Raw genomic sequence first — 22,430 nt, 5'->3', positions numbered from 1 at the left:
ATACGTCCTCTTCCCTGTTTTGAGCTTTTAAGAAGGAGCGAAATCCCCCGCGCTTTGTGATGTTCAGCGGTTTTTAGACAGAGGGGTTTGGGAAGGGGGATGGGGTGTCCGGGTTTGTTTGCACGAGAGTAGAACGTATGTGTAAGCATGTTCCTAGAGTGCTGACACGTGAGCGGTCCCACCACATGACAGATCACCAAGTCTGTTATTTTAGACCGCGTGCCTCAGTGCATGTCCCACCAGCGAGCGGGGGAACTTTTCCCACTGAGTTTCAGGTTGAAAATTTGTCTGGGTTGGGGGGGGGGGTGTTGTCCAGTGGCACAGGGGCTTAAGCAGCTGACTCGGGATCACAGGTTCAAATGCCAGCTGTGCTCGGGATATGAGCATCTAGTTACTGAGGACAGAAAAGGAGGTTGGAGTGAGACCCCCCAGGTCCCCTCTGCAGTTCCATTGCTATGAGAACCTACCTAAGGAAACTTAAATGGAGCACCCGGACCCGGTGTTTCCTTTAATGGGCTGCATTCCTGTCAACTGGCCTGGGCTAGTTGCACTTCAATGCAAGACACTACTGAGGCCAGAATCACGGGCCACAAAACAAGCAGTTTCCAGAAAAGCCCCATATCTACATAGCATTTAACTGTAAGAGAGGCTCAGTGAATCATCGGCACACAGTGTCAGTTGCATCGTTGTGGTCCACATCTGCTCCATTCAGCGATTTATCAGGTCAAATCATCAAATCACAGCTTGGCTTTGCTTGGTGTGTGAATGTTTATCAAAACCATTAAGAACCCAGAGTTCGCCATCACTGGGTAATAGAGAGACAAAAATGCTGACTTATGGCAATTAATACATAACAGAAATGTATAACCACCACTGTGTAACAAGACTAAATGTAAACTTTTTGTTTTGGGTCAAATACAAATGGAATTTTCCGTTCCAGAGTTCTGAAGCCTCTTATGTTTTTAATAACTAGTAAGAACAATGTATAAAAGAACAGTTAACTATATATATATATTCTCTATACATATAGATATACATTCCATTTACATTTACAGCATTTACCAGACGCTCTTATCCAGAGCGACTTACAATCAGTATTTACAGGGACAGTCCCCCCCTGGAGAGTTAAGTGTCTTTCTCAGGGACACAATGGTAGGAAGTGGGATTTGAACCTGTGACTCCGTAGTCTTCTGGTTCATAGGCAAGTGTGTTACCCACTAGGCTACTACCATCCCATAATACTACCATAATCCTATACATAATGCCACATGTGTTCATTCATAGTTTTGATGCCTTCAGTGAGAATCTAATGGTCATGAAAATAACGAAATCACATTGAATGAGGAGGTGTGTCCAAATATATATATATACACATACACACACACACACACCGATAGTGTACTTTGAGTACATAATAGGGGCCCTATTTTGAACATTTTCTCTTTGTGAGATTATTTAACATTATTACTAGTTCCCCTAGCCTGTTTTATGTCCTGGCTAGAAATGGCGATATGTATAAAGTGCTTTGGTAATTCTGCTTCACCATTCAGAGAGCAGCAGCTCAGATGGTCGGATCTGGAATTTGTCCTCTTATGTCGTCATAAGGGGAAAGGTTACCTCCCGTTTCTCATGCTTTGTTTCCCACCCCTTCACTCCAAACGAGTGAAGCATTGCAATTGCTCAGTGAGTAGATGTGAAATTGAGCATAAATCTTTTATTCACTGGAAAAATGCAGACACGACTTCCTGGTTGGGCCAAACATTGTGTTGATGACAGAATTTCTGCGAATGTCCCCTCAAATGCCCTGGATTGTGTTTTGCTCTATGAAGTCGAATTCTTGTTTATGTTCTTTTTAAAAATTCTATTAAGAACCCACTAAATGTAATCACTTTTATTGTTAGTCTTTGTTTTGGTCCTCTCACAGGACACGACATAAAACTACTAAATGTAAGTTTGAACAGTTTAAATGGAGTCCAGGAAAGGAAGCAGAATGCCACTATATGTCAGGCGGTTAACACGGTAAGGTTAGGGAATCGGTAGGATTAAGGGTCCCTGGCCCTTTCCTTCGGTATAGATCAGCTACAATGGCCCTCAGGAGAGCAGGATTAGACGCTGAAAGGACAGGCAGATTCAGAGCGCACCGCAGGAGAGCAGGCCCTCTCACCAAGCCATGACCTGACACGGGCACCGATCAAACTCCATTCCCATCTGCACACCCACTGGGGAATGGCACTGGGGACATTAATGTTTTAACATTAATTAGCATAAAGTTTTGGTTTCTTGACTTAGAAACCACCGTGGGGAGCGTTTAGCAGAGCCGCACTAAGATTAGATGGAAATGGGAGAAGGAGCTACAGTTGGCCCTCAGTTCGTCCTCTTCAGGGGTCAGATGCCACCAGGATGCTGCACAAGCATTCGGTGCTTGGATGTGCCTGGGTGTTCAATGTGGACGCCATTGCCTTGGGTCACCAAGGCATTTCCCATCTGTAGGTGGGAGAGCAGCCCTGTGACCTCCCCCCGTGGAGTTGATGCTTCGAAGGGGGGCAGGGGGTCACGCCACAGAAGCGTAGGGGCACAAGGTAAGGTCATCACTGAAAGAACCACTATCAAAGGGTTGTTTTAAGAAAGGGGTGAGGATTGGATCCAGCGGCTTTTGCTTTTTTTTTTTAAAACTTGTTTGAAAGAGATGGAAAAAAAAATCAGAGGAAACTCCATCAATGGGCTAAAAAACGCTCCTTTTCTCCCTTATGTCTGTCAGTGTTGTCAGCGCAACCACTCTCTCTTTCACTGGCCACAAAAAGAGGCTTAGTTTGATGGAGTGTACACAATGGCATAGAGGTCATCACACATATCACAACGAATACGGGTTATCGGGGCTATCAGAGGTACCCAGAATGCCCAAACAAGTGTGGGAAACCAATACACTTGCGTATCCTGTGTGCAATACTGTGCACACTGTATTTCTACATGTATAACAAATTTAATCCCTTCAGTGCCAGTCCTTCACCGAGCAAACACGTACACACCAACACAGCACACCAGAACAGGATCAAACCGAATCAAATATTTATTCAAGTATTTGTAGACAAAGGAGGATTGTGAGATCTATATTTTATGACACAATTAGGCTTGCACAGTCTGTTCTCCATTAGTTGTTCCCAAAGTTTTAAGCCAAGGGTGGGCACCCTGCCTCTCCGGCTCCTGCGGCCTAACGATATCCCAACTGTTCATCAGTGCAGCCATTTATATTGACAGAAATGATATTAAACTTTTTATAACCCTCATGACTCCAGATCTAAATGGCAATTTAAAAAGTGTGGTTATTTTCTACAATTTTCGAACCTTTAAATGTGTAAATTGCTCTTTTGTAACAGCCTGGCGCATGTACCTATCACATAATGAGAAGAAAAATCGTGAACCTTTTCTGAATCCACAGTTTGTTGTAAACAACGTTACCGGCCATCATAAGCATTAAAGTAGAATGATAGAAATCAATGCAGTATTTAAATGTATTGATTATAGTATCAATCATAAATCAATATCTGAATACATATATTGAACAATACACATCAATATTTCATGGATTTTATGGTATAATAGTATATTAAGTCATTTCTTTTTCACAGTTATGTTATGTGTTATACATTGTGTTGTGTTACACACAATACGTGACAAAATCAAGTCAAGTTTTAATTAATGAAGCACGCTTCAATCAAAGTGGTGTACAATACAGTAAAAGTTGAAGGCAGTGAAGGTAAGCAGGAAAAAGCCAAAGCCAACAATAACCCAAAACGCATATAAAAAGTATATAAACAGTCCGTATAGTTAATTAAAACTGTAAGAATGGAGTTGTCGAAGCAGTCATATGTTTGTCTCGTCCAGGAAAGATAAACGTGGCTCATGTCTTGTGACCGTTGTCGCAGCGGGTGACGTATTAAAATCCGCAGGACTTCTACAGAGGTGCTGAGGCCCTTTAAAAACAGCCATTCATCTAAATAAATGTTTACACAGCACCACTCTCTGCCGCCAAAGTGTGTTTTTTCAGCAGTGGGCTTCACGCTGCTGTTAATGCAGCCAGTGGCTGTGAAGAGAGTGACAGTGACAGTAGCGCCACGTCCGTCGCTTAATGAATCGGCCATTCGTCTTGCGCTTCCTCCCAACGTTTCTGCAGCCCTGGGGAAACTGGGAACCAATGAGCTCTCAACACTGCCTAAAACCAGTCCAGCAGTCATACTTTAATTTGAACGATCTTCATCAATGGACATCCTGATAACATCTCACTGGCACATGCTGCATTTTTATTTGGTTTCTTCTGTGTTACCTACATGAAAAATAACCTAAGATGCCACAGTCCAGATGGTAGCGGCGTGGGGCCAAGATTCATATTGGGGGAGAAAATCAATGCAATGTCAGAAGGGAATCTGTGGCTAAATATCAAACCTGCATGGGTGTCCATGATTGAAGCATTTCAACAGTCATCTGTGCGGCTACCAACACACGCCTTGAATAGGCAGAATTGGTAGAACTGTTATTTTGCTTCATATAGTCTTGGTCTCTATTCACATTATTTTTATTATATTTTATAACTCGCACCTCTTAAATCCTGAATTGCCACTTCCGCCACCAGGACTTGGTCCTGTCACAGGAGTAATGAGTGAAGAGCGAGTAGCAGCCTGGGCAGTAGGACTTTCCCCTCTCATTTCTGTACCATCTAGATCAACAGATTACAGTACATTAGAGTGACCAGTTGCAGGAGCAGCTCTTGGTTTTCGTATCTCGCTTGTAGATACACTGTCTGCGATTGCTGAATATTTTGTTTATGTCGATTGTACATATAACAGTGACACATGTTCCGGAAACCAAAATTTGGTATTTATATTCAGTCAGAGTTACATGTTATAGGGTATTTTTTAATATGTTGAATATAATTACTGTTAACAGCAGCTTTTGATGTTGGTTTTGTCTTACTTTAAATCTCACTCACTATCTATAACTGCCTAGTCCTGTTACTCAGGATGACTGTAGCCAGAGCCCATCCCAGGACACTAGCTGCAGGGTGGGCAAGCCCCCAGGGCAGGGCACAGGAGGAAACCGGAAAACCCAACACGGGGAGAGCTCGAAAAGACCTAGGACCTTAAAGGTGGGAGGCCATGCTGCTAACTGCGAATGAAAGAAAGACAAGCAAGTGCAGTACAGGCCAAAGGTTTGGACACACCTTCTCATTCAATGTGTTTTCTTTATTTTCATGACCATTTACGTCGGTAGATTCTCACTGAAGGCATCAAAACTATGAACGAACACATGTGGAGTTATGTAACACATTGGCCTGCAGTGGTGGCCTAGTGGTTAAGGAAGCAGCCCTGTAATCAGAAGGTTGCTGGTTTGAATCCTGATCCGCCAAGTTACCTCTGAGGTGCCACTGAGCAAAGCACCAATTGCCCACTGCTCACCAAGGGTGATGGTTAAATGCAGAGGGCACATTTCACTGTGTGCACCGTGTGCTGTGCTGCAGTGTTTCACAATGACAATCACTTCACTTAACAAAAAAAATTGAAATAACTGAATGTATATCAATACGGCATGTTCATTGTTATTTTCTATAATATTACTGCTTCTTTCTACTTTCCATATTATTCCTCTGCGAACATATAATAAATAGGAAATTATGTAACTTAAACTCATTGTATTGCATATTGTGATGATCAATGTCAATTGGTTAAAGGTCATTTGTTAATTCTCTTGGCTGTTGATAGAAGTTACATAAATCGTGAACCTCTGGTTATATTCTGGTTCATATTTTTGTAGGCACAGTTTAGGGTACCGTCTGCAGAGTAAAGTCATTAAAATGAGTTATGTTATGTTTTTTTCAACAGCCAAGGAATTTCACATTTAATACTTAAATTAGCATAATTGTTTTCTGGTAAGTATGGAAATTGGTCCTACAGATCTGAAGACCACATGAAGGGTTAAAACTTGAAATGCATTTCAACTGTATTCATTACTTTTCACTCTAAATGAAGGCGATATTCAGCCATCACTTCTATCTTTTCATCACTAAGTGTGATGGATAAAAGCAGAGGGCACATTTCGTTGTGCCACCTTGTGCTGTGCTGCAGTGTTTCACAATGACAATCACTTCACTTTCACTAAAGATGAAGTTTACAGAAAGACATTTCTTTATGGCAAGAAGGTTCCAGACGGTTCTTCATTTTTTTAGATAGTATAACTAATGAATGAAAATGTGGTTTGAGACACTCAAGTGTAAATGTGAAATGCTGAGCTTCCTGAGAAGGAAGCGGAATGCAGATGAAAGGGTGGAAACGTGAATGGCTCCTCCGCATGAACGCAAGCTCAAAACCCCTAAAGGAATTCCATTCAAACTTTCTCAGAAGCCATAGGAATTCTTTATGGAATTCTCAGAAACTGCAGCCCTCGGAGCCCCCCCTCCCATCCTCCTTCTACATGAGCGGAGAAGTTTAAGGCGGCGGGGCGGTTCGGAGGGTTTTACAGGGGGCAGTTAGGAGAGCGGGGAGATGTTTAGGTGGTTATCTTCACGTTTGAACACTCGCTCGACCACGTGCTCCTGCTCTCACAGATAACACTCAGAAGCAGCCGATCACTCTCGATTGTAAAAAAAATTCGCTTTAGGCGGAGAAGGGCCACCGAGTTTAAACACAAAATCCATTATGTCTTAACCACAGTGAAAAACAGGAAGCAAAACAGGAAGCAGCACTTTGTCACCCCTAACAGCACTTCCTCCTTCTGAGCATCCTCTAGGAGTTAAGTCAGAGTACTGCTGCACTAAATACGTTTGGCTTAATGAGCACTGGCATATCATGGGTGCCATCTTAAAGTGGTTCCAGAAACCATCGTGTTTTGACTCCACCAGCCTCCGTTGACAATAAATGGGCAGGATGTGCAAAACAAAAAAAAAAGCCCACGTCGCCAATTGAGGTCGTGGAAATGAAGAAGCGGCTGGGCTTTTTAATGTTACGTGCTGATGTGGGCTGCTTTCTCCCACCTCAAAGCTCTGAATTTCACCAAGTGGACTTTCAGAAGCCGAGGCGAGGTTTCCAGTACGGCACCCATGACTAGAACCACCAACTCCTTTACGCTGAGAAGCTGAGGCTCAGAATGATTCTTGACACCAGGAAGTGGTGTCGTTTTAACCGCCTGCAATAGTTTTCAGATATTTGTGTACACTGCATACATGTATGTGTGCACACACAAGGCCGGTTATTTACATACACACGTTCTGTTTCTATTGTACAGACACATGGACCAATCGTGACTGCTGCCATCTTGCAGCACTGTTACAACTTCGGTGGCAGTGATGTTGCAGTGATTCACTCATCATGGGTACGTTTACATGGACATATTCTAAATGATTTTATAAATGATGTTTTCTTGAACACTAATTCAGATGCACATGATAGGGACCTAATAACAAGATGGTGGGCAGTGGTGGCCTAGCGGTTAAGGAAGTGGCCCCATAATCAGAAGGTTGCGGTACGAATCCCGATCTGCCAAGGGGCCACTGAGCAAAGCACCGTCCCCACACGCTGCTCCCCGGGCGCCTGTCATGGCTGCCCACTGCTCACTAAAGGTGATGGTTAAAAGCAGAGGTCACATTTTGCTGTGTGCACCATGTGCTGTGTGTGACAATCACTTGACTTTAAACACCCCCGACGGGCATGTGCTACACTAGAGGTATTCATTTTAAATAATATTATTCGATTTTCTTCATTGTTGGAATAGAGACGCTTGGTAATGCTGTAAAAATTCCACTCTGCTTGAACCCAAAGTAAAGTGACTTCTGTAACAAGTTGCTGCATTAAAAGACGAAATAGCAGTGAGTCAGTCCAGCGGTGGCCTTACTTCCTGATCGCAGAGCGGAAAGTGATTAGATTAAAAAAGATCAACTTTCATCCGAGCCAACGGCCGTGGCTCAGACACTCCCAAGGCAAACAGAGATTTGCGGAAGGCCAGCTGCGCCCGATCAGGGATGTTGAGGCGGATCTGGGCTTATGCCGCGGGCGCTTGTTGTTAAACAGAACAAGTTAGCGACCTCAGCACTCACTTGAGTGGAAACGCTTGACGAGAAACGTGCTGGTTTACCAGTGACACAGTGAGAGCCCTTGCCCACTTGGCTTTTACTTTTCCCCGGAGGCATGAAAGTGTGTCATTGTTGTGTTTCTGCAGCAGGAGTAACGGTGACAAATGGTGAGGCCGCGGCTTCCCAGCTGTTGTAATATGGGAAGTCGTGAAGGAGTCCCCCTCCCTGATGACCTGCTGGGTGTGTTTGTGTTGTCCTGTGGCCGACAAACACTCCGCCGTGATAAATTAGGCCTCTGTGGACGTTTCAGAGTGATAAGCACTAGAGGTGATAAACCAGGGGTCTTCAACTCCAGTCCTGGAGATACTGAACCCAGCATTTTTGGGGGGTTTTCCCTCAACCAGTAACACTTTCCTTCTGATTAACATCCAGTGCTGGTTGGGTTCTAGTAAACCAAATGAGGCTTTTCAACGTGAGTCGCTCTGGATAGGAGCCTCTGTGTAAATGTAGTTACTGTAAATGATAGCTACTGGAGGTGAAGATATCTGATCTCACACTGGTGCTAATAGCAGTCACAGTGTCATTTTTCACACTGTCATTGTGACCAGGGTTTCCTTGGCAGATGGCCGCTGGCTTCATTCTTATGTAGAGCCCTGTTTGCACACCTTGGCCGTGGGTGATGGAAACGGACTAAGCACTCGTAAATGGACTAAACACTTGTCTAAACCCTTGTAAAGGTGTGTTTGTGCGTGTCTTGTGCCATAAATGCAGCTCACAACAGAACACTTAGGAAACAAGGTCTGCTGAGATACCCACAGCGTTCTGAGATGAAACACACTGATAGTTCGGGAGGCAGAGCACTCTCAGAGATAACACCAGGGGGGAGGTGTGCGTGTGTATACTGTGGCAACCACAAGCCAAAAAAATAAAGCCATCAGAGTGCTTTCCTTTCAGTATTTCAGCTGGATGAAACTGTCCTTTTCATAATAATGAGTGTGAAACTCCCAGCCCTTTCAGTTACAGTGACGAGAGCAATGATAGTTAAAACGTCCTACACAACCCAGAATTCCGTAGGCCGGAATCCCTGCCAGGAGATGCTCCCGTGTCTCCACATGTTCATCCCTGCCTCAGAGCACATTCCTCTCTGCTGCCTCCCCTTCACACCCACTTCAGAAAAGCCAAACGTTAACAAGTCAAGGCCCCTGTGCCGGTCCGTTTTCCTCGTGCCAGGCTCCTGCGGCACAGAGGTCTTTTTTTTTTTTTTTTTTTTTTTTTTAAAGCGGGCGAGACGTGTTTTCCAGCAACCCAAATGCCAGCATCAACACGTCCCAGGATCCACTGGGAAGCAAGTGCCCATACTGATCCCACACTACTGCTCTCTACTCAGGTTACCACTAGCAGCCCATGTTCATGCTTGGAGTGGCACCACACAACGAGTGCAAACTTCATGTGTATATGTACTCTAAAGAAGTGATGGATAAGAACTGAAATAATTGCCAGTAAATGCATTCAGTACTGTATTCAGAATACTTCTTTGAATAAAGTACATATTTAGAATGTGTAAATGTGTAAAATGTGAGTTTTATGTGGGACATTTTGTCACAATACAGAGTGATAAGATTTACTTTGTTTTTTAATTTCACAGATAATTTTCTTAGCTTTCTTTAAAAAGTAATACTATTCTAGACACTGAATTGTTGTTTATTACATTAATCCCCACCTTTTATTTATGCAATATCGTGCATAAATTATGCAATATCTCGATTTTACACAACATAAGAAAATCAAAGTAGTAAGTAATGGGGCCTTTTTTGCCGCCCAAGTTCCATATATGGTGCTTCCTGTGAGAGGGTATGTGTGAGCACTGCTTTGGCAGAACTTCGGTTGCTTGTGCACTATCAGTCACTTCTGTGGGCGTGATGGGAGGCCCATTTATTCCCCTGCTGCCTCCACCTCCATTAAAAATGGGTTTCAGAGAATCGCAGAGGCCTCTCGGAAGGAGAGAATGGGCTCGTTTAAGATCCCGGTGACATGCTGGGTTAATGGACGCAACAGGTGGCATTTCAAAGAGCATGACATGGGGCGAGAGGGTGACACTGAGAGGGCAGGGAATGAGAGAAAGGATGAAAATTGAGAAGAGAGGGCCTGAATGAGGAGCAAGTGAAAATCGGCACAGGGATAGAGAAGATGCTTGGAGGCCATAAATCGCTCCAGAACATCACAGGGATTGCAACGTGGCCACAGTTCATGTTAAAAAAATGTAACCGTCTGCATGCGTGTGACCAGTGAACCCCACACCGCGTGTTGTGAGGCGCTGTGTTCCGCAGTTCATTAGTCTTATCATGACATGGTGCAGAACCTTGCTGTTTAAGCAACGCATTGTAATCTCCTTCCCCTTCAGATAATTCACATTATTCCTTCATGAATGGACATAGTCAACCCGCTCAACATCAACAGAGCATTAATCATCAATTCATCACGCAGAAAGTATGTTTTAATAGCCTCATGTGTGATGGCAAATGTGTAAAGGTAATCCTGTCTGTGGGTAGGAACTAATAAAAGCATGAGTCAATAATCAGCCCTCAACCACCATTGACAGAAGAAAGAAAAAAAAAAAAAAAAAAGATGAAAAACTTTCTAGTCTCTAGTCTCTAGTCTGTTCTAGTCTCTTGCAAGCTCTTAATAAAGCACATTTTAAGTAAAATTTATTTCAGCATGCTCTGAAAATGCATTTAGTCACGTTTTTTGAATTGGAGTAAACAGTCTTGAACAGAAAATCTCCTCTGAGAAGCAATAATTGAGAGATTAGAACATATGATGTCCATTGTCAGTGTCTTTTCTACGCCACTAGCCTGATGGCAACAAGGACATTGGGAGGGCCCACAGGCCGCCGGTCTGGCTAGCTGCTCTCATCCCATGGTTGTGTGCACATCTCAGTGACAGGCAGACCCCCTGCCGGGTTTCCCATGCACCCATTGTCGTTTCCCCTCAACCTGCTCTGATACGCACCGTCCGTCAGGAGCCAGCAGGAACCTCAGCGTGATCAGAAATGGATGAGACCCTGCAGCCAGGCTTTTAGATGTGGTCACATGCTTCCTGTAAAAGAGAAACGTGTAGCCAAGAAGAATTGAGTCAAAGTTTATGTAGGAAGGAAACAAAAAAATAAAAAAATTAAAAGACACAATGTTTAGAACCGCCTCCAGGAACAGAAACAGGTTGATTAAAAAAAAAAAATCAGATTGTCATTCTGGGAGGAATGATTCAAGATAGATGGCACTGATTGGAACCACAAATATTCATATGCAGTTGCCTCACTTTCAAACACTGAGTCAAACCTGACACACATTCTATCAGAATTAGTAAGTGTGGAGACACACACACACACACACACACACACAGAGCTAGTCTTTCCTCGCCACTTCTCACCTTTAAGAATGGGAGTGGAATTTCTGTTTGTTTGAATGCCGTGTGTGGAGTAAGGACATTTTCATTTAACTAATCTGAGCTGTTCATCCATGAACCGCTGATTTTAAGGCAAAAATGTGCACACTGGGGTGTGTCGACAATGATTCAAGCATGTGTGTGTTTTTTGGTTGTTGAACAAGCCTGGGGCAGATTTTCACTTTCATTAAATTACGCTTACAGTTTAAAATGCAATCAGTTACGGTTGTTTCTAATGCAATAATTCTCATTTTTCTTGCACGAAATTTCTTTTTTAAATTAAAAAAAAAAAAGGTTAAACAGTGTGTCCTGTAGTGTATGTGTAGATATGCCACTATGGTGATACAGGGATATTATATCATACACAGATAGCCCATCCTGTAATGAATATGCAGAGTGAAATACAAGAGATGATACGCTCTTGTGAAGTTTTATTTTTGCAGTGCGGGAGAACAGAAATAGCTCCTCTGCTCTACTCCAGCAGAGAGCAGAAATAGTATTAGTTGAAAAAGGCCACGATACAAAGAATTGAACTTGTGTGTACGTGTTTTTTTTTTTTTTTTTAAACCCAGACTACAAACGTCTGCAAACCACAGCATCCTGTCGCTCAGCAGCTCACTTTCGCTCTCTGACTGAGAGCGCTCCGTTCATTCTCTCCTTTTCCTCCGTTCTTTTCGGTCACTGCCCAGCCTCAGAAAGTGAAAGCACATCTGACTGCAAAGGGTTAAATTTGATCTCTCTCTCTTTCTTTCTTTCTTTCTTTCAAACCAAAAAGGAAGTTTGATTTCATTGCAATCTCTTTCCCAAAAGAAAGAACAGGATTGCGACACACCGGCCCGAGTGGCTGTTTCTCAACTGCTGCCTCAGTGGGAAAAGCCTGAGGGATCAGCAGCTATGTAAACTGTGCAATAGTCAGGGCGGTGCGTTTATTGAGGTTTTATAACCTCCTCCTCCTCCTTCTTTCATCTTTACATTCCTCTTCACATCTCACCTGAACCTCTCTCTCTCTCTCTCTCCTGCTTGCTTTCCCAGCTGCTCACTTTTTTGGCGCTTTCTCGTGGATATCTACGTATTGGCTGTGCCCATCAGCCTGGCCAGTGACAGGCTCCACCACTCCCTGAAGAAGATCCCTATGAGAAGCCACAGGGCGTTCCGTGGTGGATGAAGGGTTCTGCGGGATGGGAAGATATAAAAAAAAAAAAAGTGGCCGGTGAGACCACACAGCCCTGGAGATGATTCCCCGCATTCCTGACTCCCCGCAGGTCCTGGATCAGCCCAGCCACGTCACCCACTGACTCAGTAGAAAATTGCAGGGATTTGCATCTTCACTTCAGAGATGGAGAGACATCTCACGGTCCACCCATCTGCTTCTAAAGGATGGACATCCTACGTTCTAATCTCTCAATTATTGCTTCTGTGGTGAATCCAGGGCTGTATTGACTTTCTGTAATCAGGACCAACGAAAGCACATGCAGATCCTGGATAAAAGAGCCCTTCTGTAATCTGCTAACTGTGTCTTTAGGTGTGTCAGCACGCTATTTAACGAGTCTGACTCATAATTGTTGCCATTTACCTGGCCTTACACAATCTTGCAATAACCTTTGTTTGCAAAAGGAGATAATAGCTACTGATGGATCTGCGTATCAGACTGATTAAATGTTGCAGAGTTTATGGGCCCAAGTTCCGGTCTGAACTTGAAAGAACAACTCTGATTTCTTGTATGGTAAAAAAATATTTTAATGGGATTCAGCAGAACACATACAGGTAACCACACACACACCACCACACACACAAAATAAATAAATCCAGCATAATGGTCCAATTGTCCATTTTTTTAAAAAATATATTAGTCAATTTTGATAAGGCAAATCCTTCAGGTGCAAATACTTACATCCTGTTCATGTAAGGCCTTTTTTTGGAGGTTTTAACACTGGTACATCTTAACCTGGTACGGTTGTAGAGTAGCTTGAATAGTTCTGGACTAAACCGAAGTGCCCAGGAAAGGTGCTCACCGAGCTTCAGCTGCCCTACTACTGCGTTATCAACAGCACTCGTCATCCGTCTGTCAACTGACCCGCAGAAGACGTTATCGAACATAGGCTGTGGGTATCTCCAGTTTACAGATGGCTTTCCAAGATGTCACCGAACCGATCAAAATGCGTTTGTTACAGACACTGTGTGGAGCTGAGCGCCAGATAATGAGGTGTTTGGTCCATTTAAAGAGCTGAAGGAGACCAACAGGCTTTGGTCTTATCACCTTCCTTATGTGTGTTTTAGAGCTTTTGTCCAGATGGCCTTTCTAGTGAAATATCTTTGGAAGACTGACCCAGTCTGCATCGATGAGATAGGGGAGAGAGAGAGAGAGAAGTTTGCAATATTTACTAATGTTGTTGTTTGCTCTCTCTCCAACACCCCCCCCCACCCCCCCGACTCGTCCTGGCTATCGGATTCTTGAGTTGAGCAAGAGCCAAGGTGCAAAATGTCACTTTACCCTTCAGAGGGCACACATGCCTTGGAACAGCGCCTGGCCCCTTTTCCAACGCACAAACTCAGTGACCCCGGAACGGAGCCCGCAAGGGAGTAAACTACACTTCCACAAGTGGCGCGCGCCCACACTCTCGGGAGAATACTACACTTGCATCACATACATCACAGGCTGACAGAGATTACTTTAATTAGCATCTTTGGAGGTCTGCGTCTGCCACATCTGGACCAGCATGCAGAGCGGTTCCAGTTACTGGTAATGGAAAAACAGAAGCTCTTATCTCGTAATTTGGTGGGCCTGAAATGACTACAATTTTCAACGTTGATTAAAAGGCTTGGTGTGTGTGTGTGTGTGTGTGTGTGGTTGTCCTTTTGACTTAAGATAACGATCATGTGCAAAACTCCCTATGCGCGTGAGGACAAAAGGCGACGACGGGGCGTTTAAATCCCGAGCAGCGTGCCGTAAATGTGCCCGTTGCCTGTGAACTTGCTGAATGTACTCGAACGCTCTGGCACATTCACCGGATCCGAGATGGTTTTCAATGAACCTGCTGATAAGTTGGCAATGTTCAGATTCCTAGAATGCAGGGGACAAAAAGAAAAGCTGCGTCCAGGACTGTAGAGGATTATCAAGTTGCACCAAGAGCGCGATGTGACTCCAAGGTTGGCACTTTGCACCCCGGCTGTTCTTTGATGAGGCAGTCAATGTTTAACCATCTTATCACGCTTCAAACACAGCCGCTCGGCCCACCGCAGCGACTCACAGTTTCTGGGCCACAGATTAGTGAGGCCGGGACTGGCATGTTCACGTTTTGGTGCCATCTGGGCACCGTGCCCTCTGCCGCTGTCTTCAGTTGATTTCACAGTCAGCGGGTGACCGACCTGGCGAGCGACGCAAACTGTGTTCTCATGGCACGATAACCCACGATCACGATCTAATCTCCAATCATGTTCCATGAAGGGTACGCGGTCACGTTACCAGGATCACAGCCTCAGAGGGCTTGACTGGGTGGAACCATGTGACAATTCTTTCTCAAACGCACACTGCAGTCCAAAAAAAAGCTTAGGCTTTTGCTTTTTGAAAATTATATTACTTTATATTCTAGTTTTTTCAAAATTTTGAAGAGCTTCAAGAGGTCGTCACCTGAAATGGTTTTCCAACAGTCTTGAAGGAGTTCCCAGAGGTGTTTAGCACTTGTTGGCCCCTTTGCCTTCACTCTGCGGTCCAGCTCACCCCAAACCATCTCGTTTGGGTTCAGGTCCGGTGACTGTGGAGGCCAGGTCTCCACTTTTTGTTAAGTACACAACTCCACATGTGTTCATTCATAGTTTTGATGCCTTCAGTGAGAATCTACCAATGTAAATGGTCATGAAAATAAAGAAAACACATTGAATGAGAAGGTGTGGCCAAACTTTTGGCCTGTACTGTGTGTGTGTGTGTATATATATATATATATATATATACACACACACACACACACACACACACACACAGCTTGACAAGACATAAGTTGACATTCACTTTGCAAATGCTGGGAGGGTTTGGGCACAAAAAATTTCATAAAGATGATGCATAAATCTGTGAATCTTTATTGATGAAAGCAAGGGGTGTTTTGTTTAGTTTTCTTTCAATTTTACACTAGACATTATTTAGACAAATTAGAGATTAGAAATATTTGTTCCGCTTGCCTCTAGCGTACCTTCAAAATCGGCCTTGACTGGTTTGACTCATTTTGACCTTTGATTGTTCTAAAATTCCAAGCTTGTGTGTGGAGCTGTCAGATGAGAGGAACACACAGCTGAGTGCAAGTCAGACATCTTCATTCAACAGGTCTGGTGTAAATTCCGAACTGGGACTGTGCCGGTGAGAAAGCGGTGTGGGTGTGGAGTGTAATGACAGTCTTCAGAGATCTGAAAACTGATTCTCAGCAAAGCCCCACCTGCAATGTGCAACAACCACATGCGACATATGTGTTTCACGCACACAAACTCACACATTTGTATTTAGACAACTTTTGTGATGTAGGTCGTCCAAATGTGAAATAACCTGGAAATTATCTAAACACTCACCGACAGAAGCCTGATATACATTCACACACACACATGGACAGAGTAGCCCCCCTCCACGTGCAGCCCCGACCGGTTCGGGGCCCGCTCGCTCTGTCTAGGGCAAGAGAACAGCTGGGGCGCCGCGGTTCCCCTGGAGAACCGAGTCCCTTCCAGCTCCCTCTCTTTGTGTGCCGGCCAATTAACTCTCTGCTGCTCGCCGCTGAGAAAACGTGAGACTTGAGCAGCGCCGAGCCGCCGGGCAGAGACGCAGGCCGTCCCACACGCACCGCACGCCAAATATAGTCAACCGTCCCGGGCTGCGCGCACACTATGTATAGAGAATCTAGCTCAGGCGTCTCCACAGCGGCTTTAGGGAACAGATCAGGCGGCAAAACCCCATAGCAGGCCTGTAATAGCCACTGTGTACTGTACTCTAAACCAACGGCCCCGGGTTCCGGGAGTTGATCTCGGGTAGAGAGAAGCGCGCTTCCCTGAAAGCCCACCGCCCTGTCATATCTAAACACAGCTTCTCGGGGTAGTGAAACTTGCCGTAAGCGAGGCCCCCCGAGGGAGGGGGTTTCGCAACAACGCCTTGCACTGCGTTTAGTGAAGGAAAAAAGGGGAAATGAGAAAACAGGGAGTTTATGGGGTTTTTTTTCTTTTCTACCGGCTTTGTTTCGAGACCTCATGGGAGACGACGAACACTACTTGTGAAGGCGAGCCTTTCCAGGCCCGAGTGGGATTATCACACCTGGACTAACACACGGGCCCCCGGGAGTGGTGAGAAAGTGGAGAGTGTGTGGGAGTGTTGACAGACCAGCATGCGATAAGAGGGGAATTGCCAAAAAAAAAACCCCAAAAAAAACAGCACGTTTCCACACCTTGGGTCGATCATGAAGTCAGGTTATTCATTTTCGAATGAAGAAGTCTTCCTGCATACAGTCAAGATTCCTGCATTTTTTTTTTTTTTTTTTTGCGTCCTCCTCCCTGAGCACTCACGCTAACGTCAGAGCAGGTTACGCAAGAGACTCGTCACTGCCAGGGAGCAGAGGAACAGCGACGGGATCCCTCATCAGAAAGCCGCGATGTGGCGGCACAGGAGCTCGGGCTGGGTGGGTGGGAGGGGTTGTTGGAGAAAGCAGTGGCCAGAGGAGCGACTCGTCGGTCAAGCACGAGTTAAACCTGGCCTGCCCCTCTCCCCTGAACACTCAACATGCCTCGTCTGAAGGAGTCGCTCAGAAGAATGCAAGCCTGGCCCGGCTCCAGACATTAGCATAGGGCTGAAGGGAAACAGAACCTCCTTTTGTGAGAAAGTGTGTGTGTGTGTGTGTGTGTGTGTGTGTGTGTGTGTGGAGGAACTCTCACTCAGGCCGCCATTGGCTGGCCTTTCGCGCGCTTTTTTTTTTCGCCCCTCCCCTTCCTCAGCCAGCGAAATAAAGAACAAAAGGTCAGAGAGGCCGTTGCCACGGGGTGGGACGCAGCACAGAGATCTTACAGTTGCAGAACGAAAGAGAAGGAAAAAAATAACACACACACCACACACACAGGCACAATTCTAAAATATCGTCATAAATCTGAAACTGGACAAGCTGGTAAAAGGTTGACTTAACTAGTTTCCACACTGATGTGTCGGGATTTTTCCTTGTTTTGGGGGGATAACAGCTGAGGCCCATAGATCACTGAGGTACAGGAAGACCCTGATGGACAACATCTGCCCCCCCCACCTGATTGTTCTCGTAAAGACGCCTCTCACTGATCTGGGGTTCGAGTGACCTGACCGACTCAGACTAGAGAGTCACCAGCCGTGTGGAAGACACCTTCCAGTCTAGAATAACGAGGGCATCTAGTGGCTGGTGGGGCGACATTGCATCCCAAAAGCCCGCCAGCTCCTTACCGGGCTCTTCTTCTGGCTTTCATTACCAAACCAGCATCTCAGGAGCCATTGTGAGGTTCCTTCTGAAGTCTCCCCACCCACCCCAAAAAAAAAAAAAAAAAATTGGGTGTTGAATCTAGTTTCCACCCTTCTCTGCTGGGGACATGCCAAGCCTAATTATCTCAGAGCCACGGCCTCCTCCTCCTCCTCCTCACGTGGACCTGCTGGGGTTGCCAAAGCAACAGAGACCCGCGGTTTTTGGCGGGAAAGCTCTAGTGCCAAGGTGGTGCTTTTGTTTACCTTTGTTCTTGTCCTCGCGGGGCCCGAAAGCGCCATGGCCACCAACTCCATGCTGCTCTACATTAAACCAGCAGTACTTGTTTGCCAAAGCCTTATCTCACCCACGTCCAGTAAAAACATTTTACAGCCGTATTGTTTCCTGTAATAAACTCAACGCGGCGCCGTTAGATGATCCCTAACAATGCAGGGGATTACAGAAAAGAAGAGGGGGGGGGGGGGGGGGAACGAGGAACTACCAAACCGCCTTTTGTTCAGCGGGGGGCTAAAGTCCAGTAGCTGTTGGTGGCGGCGCTATGAAAGCGCTCCATACTTTCGCTCTTAATCAGAATGTTAGGGACGTACGCACCACATGTACAGTCTGGGGAATCATTCACCACAGTGTCCACAATACAGTACCGTACCATACGCTGGCAGAGGAACAAAGGTTGTGAGCTCATTCCGGAGTAATCTGATTACTGGGGAGTAAGGTCCTTGAAAAGGGAGCGAGAGGAAGGGGGGGGGGAGAAAGCCTCTTGGCCGCGGGGCTAATGACCCGGAGAGTAAAGTGATTCAGCAGGTGAGGCCGGGCCGAGGTGAAATGGGACACAGCAGCTGTCCAAGTCGACCTCTCAGGTAGAGAAGGAGAATTTTACAGTGTGTGTGTGTGTGTGGGGGGGGATACTCTAGCTAATACAAATTTTCAGATTTCAACTCCCATGGCCATGGATTCATTCAATGTTCATTATTGAAGTTTAGATATATGTGTGTATGTGTATGTGACCTTCAGTGTCTTATTTGCCCCAGACAAACCTCCCAATGGTCTCAATAAACGAGTCTTGGAATTCTGACTTTTTGATGCAGGCATGAGCACTTGTGACAGCTCCTTCGTTTTCACCATGGTTGCAACACACATTGAACTCATCCCTGCTGTTTACAGAAGCACATGAAAATGTAGAGTGGGGCTGAGGAATTGTGACCTGGCAGATTATCCATCTGTGTACCTTTGAACAGATAAAGTCTTTATTGAAGCAGAGTCTGGCAGAAGATTATGAACTTCTTGCATACATTATCTCTGTATGTACATAGACATTAATCAGATTTTTATTGAAAGGAGAGAGTGATGGAGAAACGGGGAGCTGCTATGACGATGATACAAATGATGACATCTACTCTCATTTTACCTCAGGGTCAACAGGATTAGGTCTCAGATGGTCTTTTTAGAATGGATGTTTCTGGCACTTGAGTCATGTGTTTTTACGGCAGCTATCAGCTTCTCTGCTGGTGAATTGATTCTGCTCATGACGGTCAAGAGACTGACTCACGCAAAAAATCACGCGTTTGAGAGAATATTTCAAATTAACCAGAAAACAGCAAAGATTATCAAGAGCACAAATCCATTCAGGTCATTTTCAGCCCCACCTGAGGCTACGAATGACTTCTGTTCCCTGCCTGAAGAATGCATTGAATTTCTAACATTACCTCAGGTTATTCAGCCTGACACAACGCCTCCTTGGTCAAACACTTAATAAAAGTGACACTGAAATGCTGACTGGCCTGTCCCAGCAAAGTAAAACTCGTTCTGCTGACAAGCAAACGCCCAAGGCATTAAAAACGAGCCAGAGTTCCTCTCACAAAGTGTTCTCGGCCTGAACAGCACGTGAATTTTGCTGAGCGGGGGCCAGGCGGGCCGAAAAAAAACCACCTGTTCCACCTTTCAACTACTGTAACTCGTTCGAAGCTCTGCTCACACACACACACACACACACACACACACACACACACACACACACACACACACACTTCATAAAATTCATCCTCACTAGATCTGTGAGGAAGGCGGTCCCATGGGAAGGGCGGTGTGAAGTACACACGGGGAAAAATGTTAAACTACCCGATAAGCCCTGTGTTTATAGTGGGTTTGCATTGCTCTACTGGTCCACCCACACAAGCCGATGACAGATTGGCGAAGACGGGACGAGACGGGGCTCTTTGAACAGAATTACTGAGGCCGACGGCGCCTGCTTCGCCAGCAGTAGGATGTTCCTACACCGAGTGTGCAGCCATAGCTCTGTCACCTCTGTCCTGCAGTCTTTGCGCCGCATCTACCCTCTCAGTCCTGCAAGACTGCCCTATTTCATATTGAATTAGATTGACCTATATGGGGCATTTTTTTCCTGCATAAAAGCGGGATTGAATCTAGTTTCCTAAATTTGGATAGTCATTTGATTCCCAAACAATACTGACCAATCAGACTTGTTCTGTGCTTGTCGAGTATTTGACAGAGGTGAAAATAAGACTAGAAGCAGCACAATTCACAAAAATTTCTAGAATGAATGTTTCAAGAGAAGACTTCTTAGCTGATGCTGCTTGTGTTTCTGACTGGACAGAGCATGTAACGTGCGTATGTATATATATTTGTAGAAACTATTTGTCCATCATTCAGTTGAATCGTACTCGACTGGGTGTCCCTTCTATTGGACTTTCCCGCTTTCACTTTTTCCTATAAAGCTGCGTAAAAGAGAATTCGTCAGCGGTCAGGGTTTTAAGGGTAATTATTTGGACACATTTGAAAGGCACCGCAGTGATCATGGCCTCTTTTAAACAAAGTATGTCACCTTTGAGTTATTGGGACAGTGTAAGGTTTATTTACCAAAAAAAAAAAAAAAAAAAAAAACCCCGCCCATGCACTCAGGCAACCAGTGTCTTACCGAAATCTCCCATAAAGCTCTGACACACCTAATTCTTCAAGTCTGATTTGTTACAGGTTCAGACCACCTTGAAGTTAAGACTTCCTGCCGTGGGGGCTTCCCACAGCCAACAGAAGAGCAAAGGGGGGATTGTGGGCTGAAACTCAACAAGAATAAGATGTCTGGTGGCAAAAAAAAAAAAACAAACAAAACAAAACAAAAGTGCCGACACACCCTCATAGAATGACAGCAAGATTCAAGGAGCTGGAGTCACAATCCACTGCATTGACCGGCATGTTAGTCATCTATTGACCACCCGGCCTGAAAAGGACAGCTGCTGTTTCGTGTGTCACACAACACACACACACACACACACACACACACACACCTCGGCCTTAGCTGCATCCACATTCAGATTGTGGCATCTGAGGGCGAGACGGGGGGTTGAATTGGAGTAGAGTTCAGGACGGCATCGTATGATGACAGAGGGGGAGGCAGAGCTGAAAGCCCTGAGAGTGACTCAGCAGCGGTGCGCCACTGTGAAGGGATGACTGACCGGTGAGTCAGAGAGAGAGAGAGAGAGAGAGAGAGAGAGAGAGAGAGAGCGGTCAAGCCTCTTAATGTCCCCCACCGTTGCACCTTATTTACATCAGCTGACCCAGTAAGAGAAAACGACTCGGTCAAGATAAGCAGTCACTCATAAAGTAGAACATCGGGCTGGGCTCACTCAGCCAATTGGACACAATAAATATGAATCATCTAATCAGACCTGATTAAAAAAATAATAATAATAATAAAAAGATTACTGTGTGTGGTGATAACATTTATAACCTTTAATGGTTCATTTCTGTTTAGTTATTTTTTGACTATTGGACTCAGCACTTCTGTCTCCTTTTGCTTTAAACTCCAGATTTTCTATTTCCAAAAAAATAAAAAATAAAAAAATGCCCATGCACAATCAGCTCCTCCTGCTTCTACCCGGCATTGAAATAGCTCACTTACTGGAAGTGAGCGCTGTTCCCTGGCCTCGGTCAGCAGCCCCGGCGCCCCCCAGTGCCTGGTAAAGGAAGGACTGGGCGTGACTTGGGATCACGCAAGAGCAGTGTAACGCCGGCCCGCATCCAGGCCGGATGAAGTCACCCGTCCATAATCACGATGCAACCTTGATCGCTTAGTCATGCTGACTTTGTTTACGCCGTGTGACAGCCAGGTGACCATGTTTGTTTGAAGGCTCAGGTCATCGCTGAGAATAACACCGCAGTAATTTACCAGATCGGCGCTGCGGCGCAGAGCTGGTCAGCTGCAATAGAAATGCTAAACTATAGATTTACTTTATATAAAGAAATGACTAGATGAGACGCTTCACCGTTATTATTTGTATTTTGAAATCCCACATTCCTTTCCATGTAAGGCCTCGGCATCACTACATACAGACTCACACACAAATAAAGCACACAAGAGCACAGCGATGATTTACAGCAAGAGATAGATTTTCTTGGTGGTGGTGGTGGGAAAGACACTTTAAAGGAGTTTTATGAGCAATGGCCAAGGTGAGCACTGG

The 22,430-nt window shown here is 45.1% G+C and overlaps 1 long non-coding RNA gene across 1 annotated transcript in view; it reads right to left on the bottom strand.

Annotated features, from left to right (window-relative positions):
- Positions 1–21,283, bottom strand: part of LOC114801386 (uncharacterized) — a 31,336-nt gene extending 10,053 nt beyond the window's left edge. The window contains exons 1-2 of the long non-coding RNA XR_003751498.1: positions 21,258–21,283; positions 11,066–11,152 (exon numbers count right to left, since the gene is read on the bottom strand). This is a non-coding gene — a long non-coding RNA (uncharacterized LOC114801386). The remainder of the gene's footprint in view (positions 1–11,065; positions 11,153–21,257) is intronic.
- Between the last annotated feature and the right edge of the window lie 1,147 nt (positions 21,284–22,430).

Source organism: Denticeps clupeoides, chromosome 12, assembly GCF_900700375.1.
Source record: "Denticeps clupeoides chromosome 12, fDenClu1.1, whole genome shotgun sequence".
NCBI lineage: Eukaryota > Metazoa > Chordata > Actinopteri > Clupeiformes > Denticipitidae > Denticeps > Denticeps clupeoides.
The sequence above is the reverse complement of the archived record's forward strand: the minus strand, read 5'-3'. Positions and strand labels throughout refer to the sequence as shown.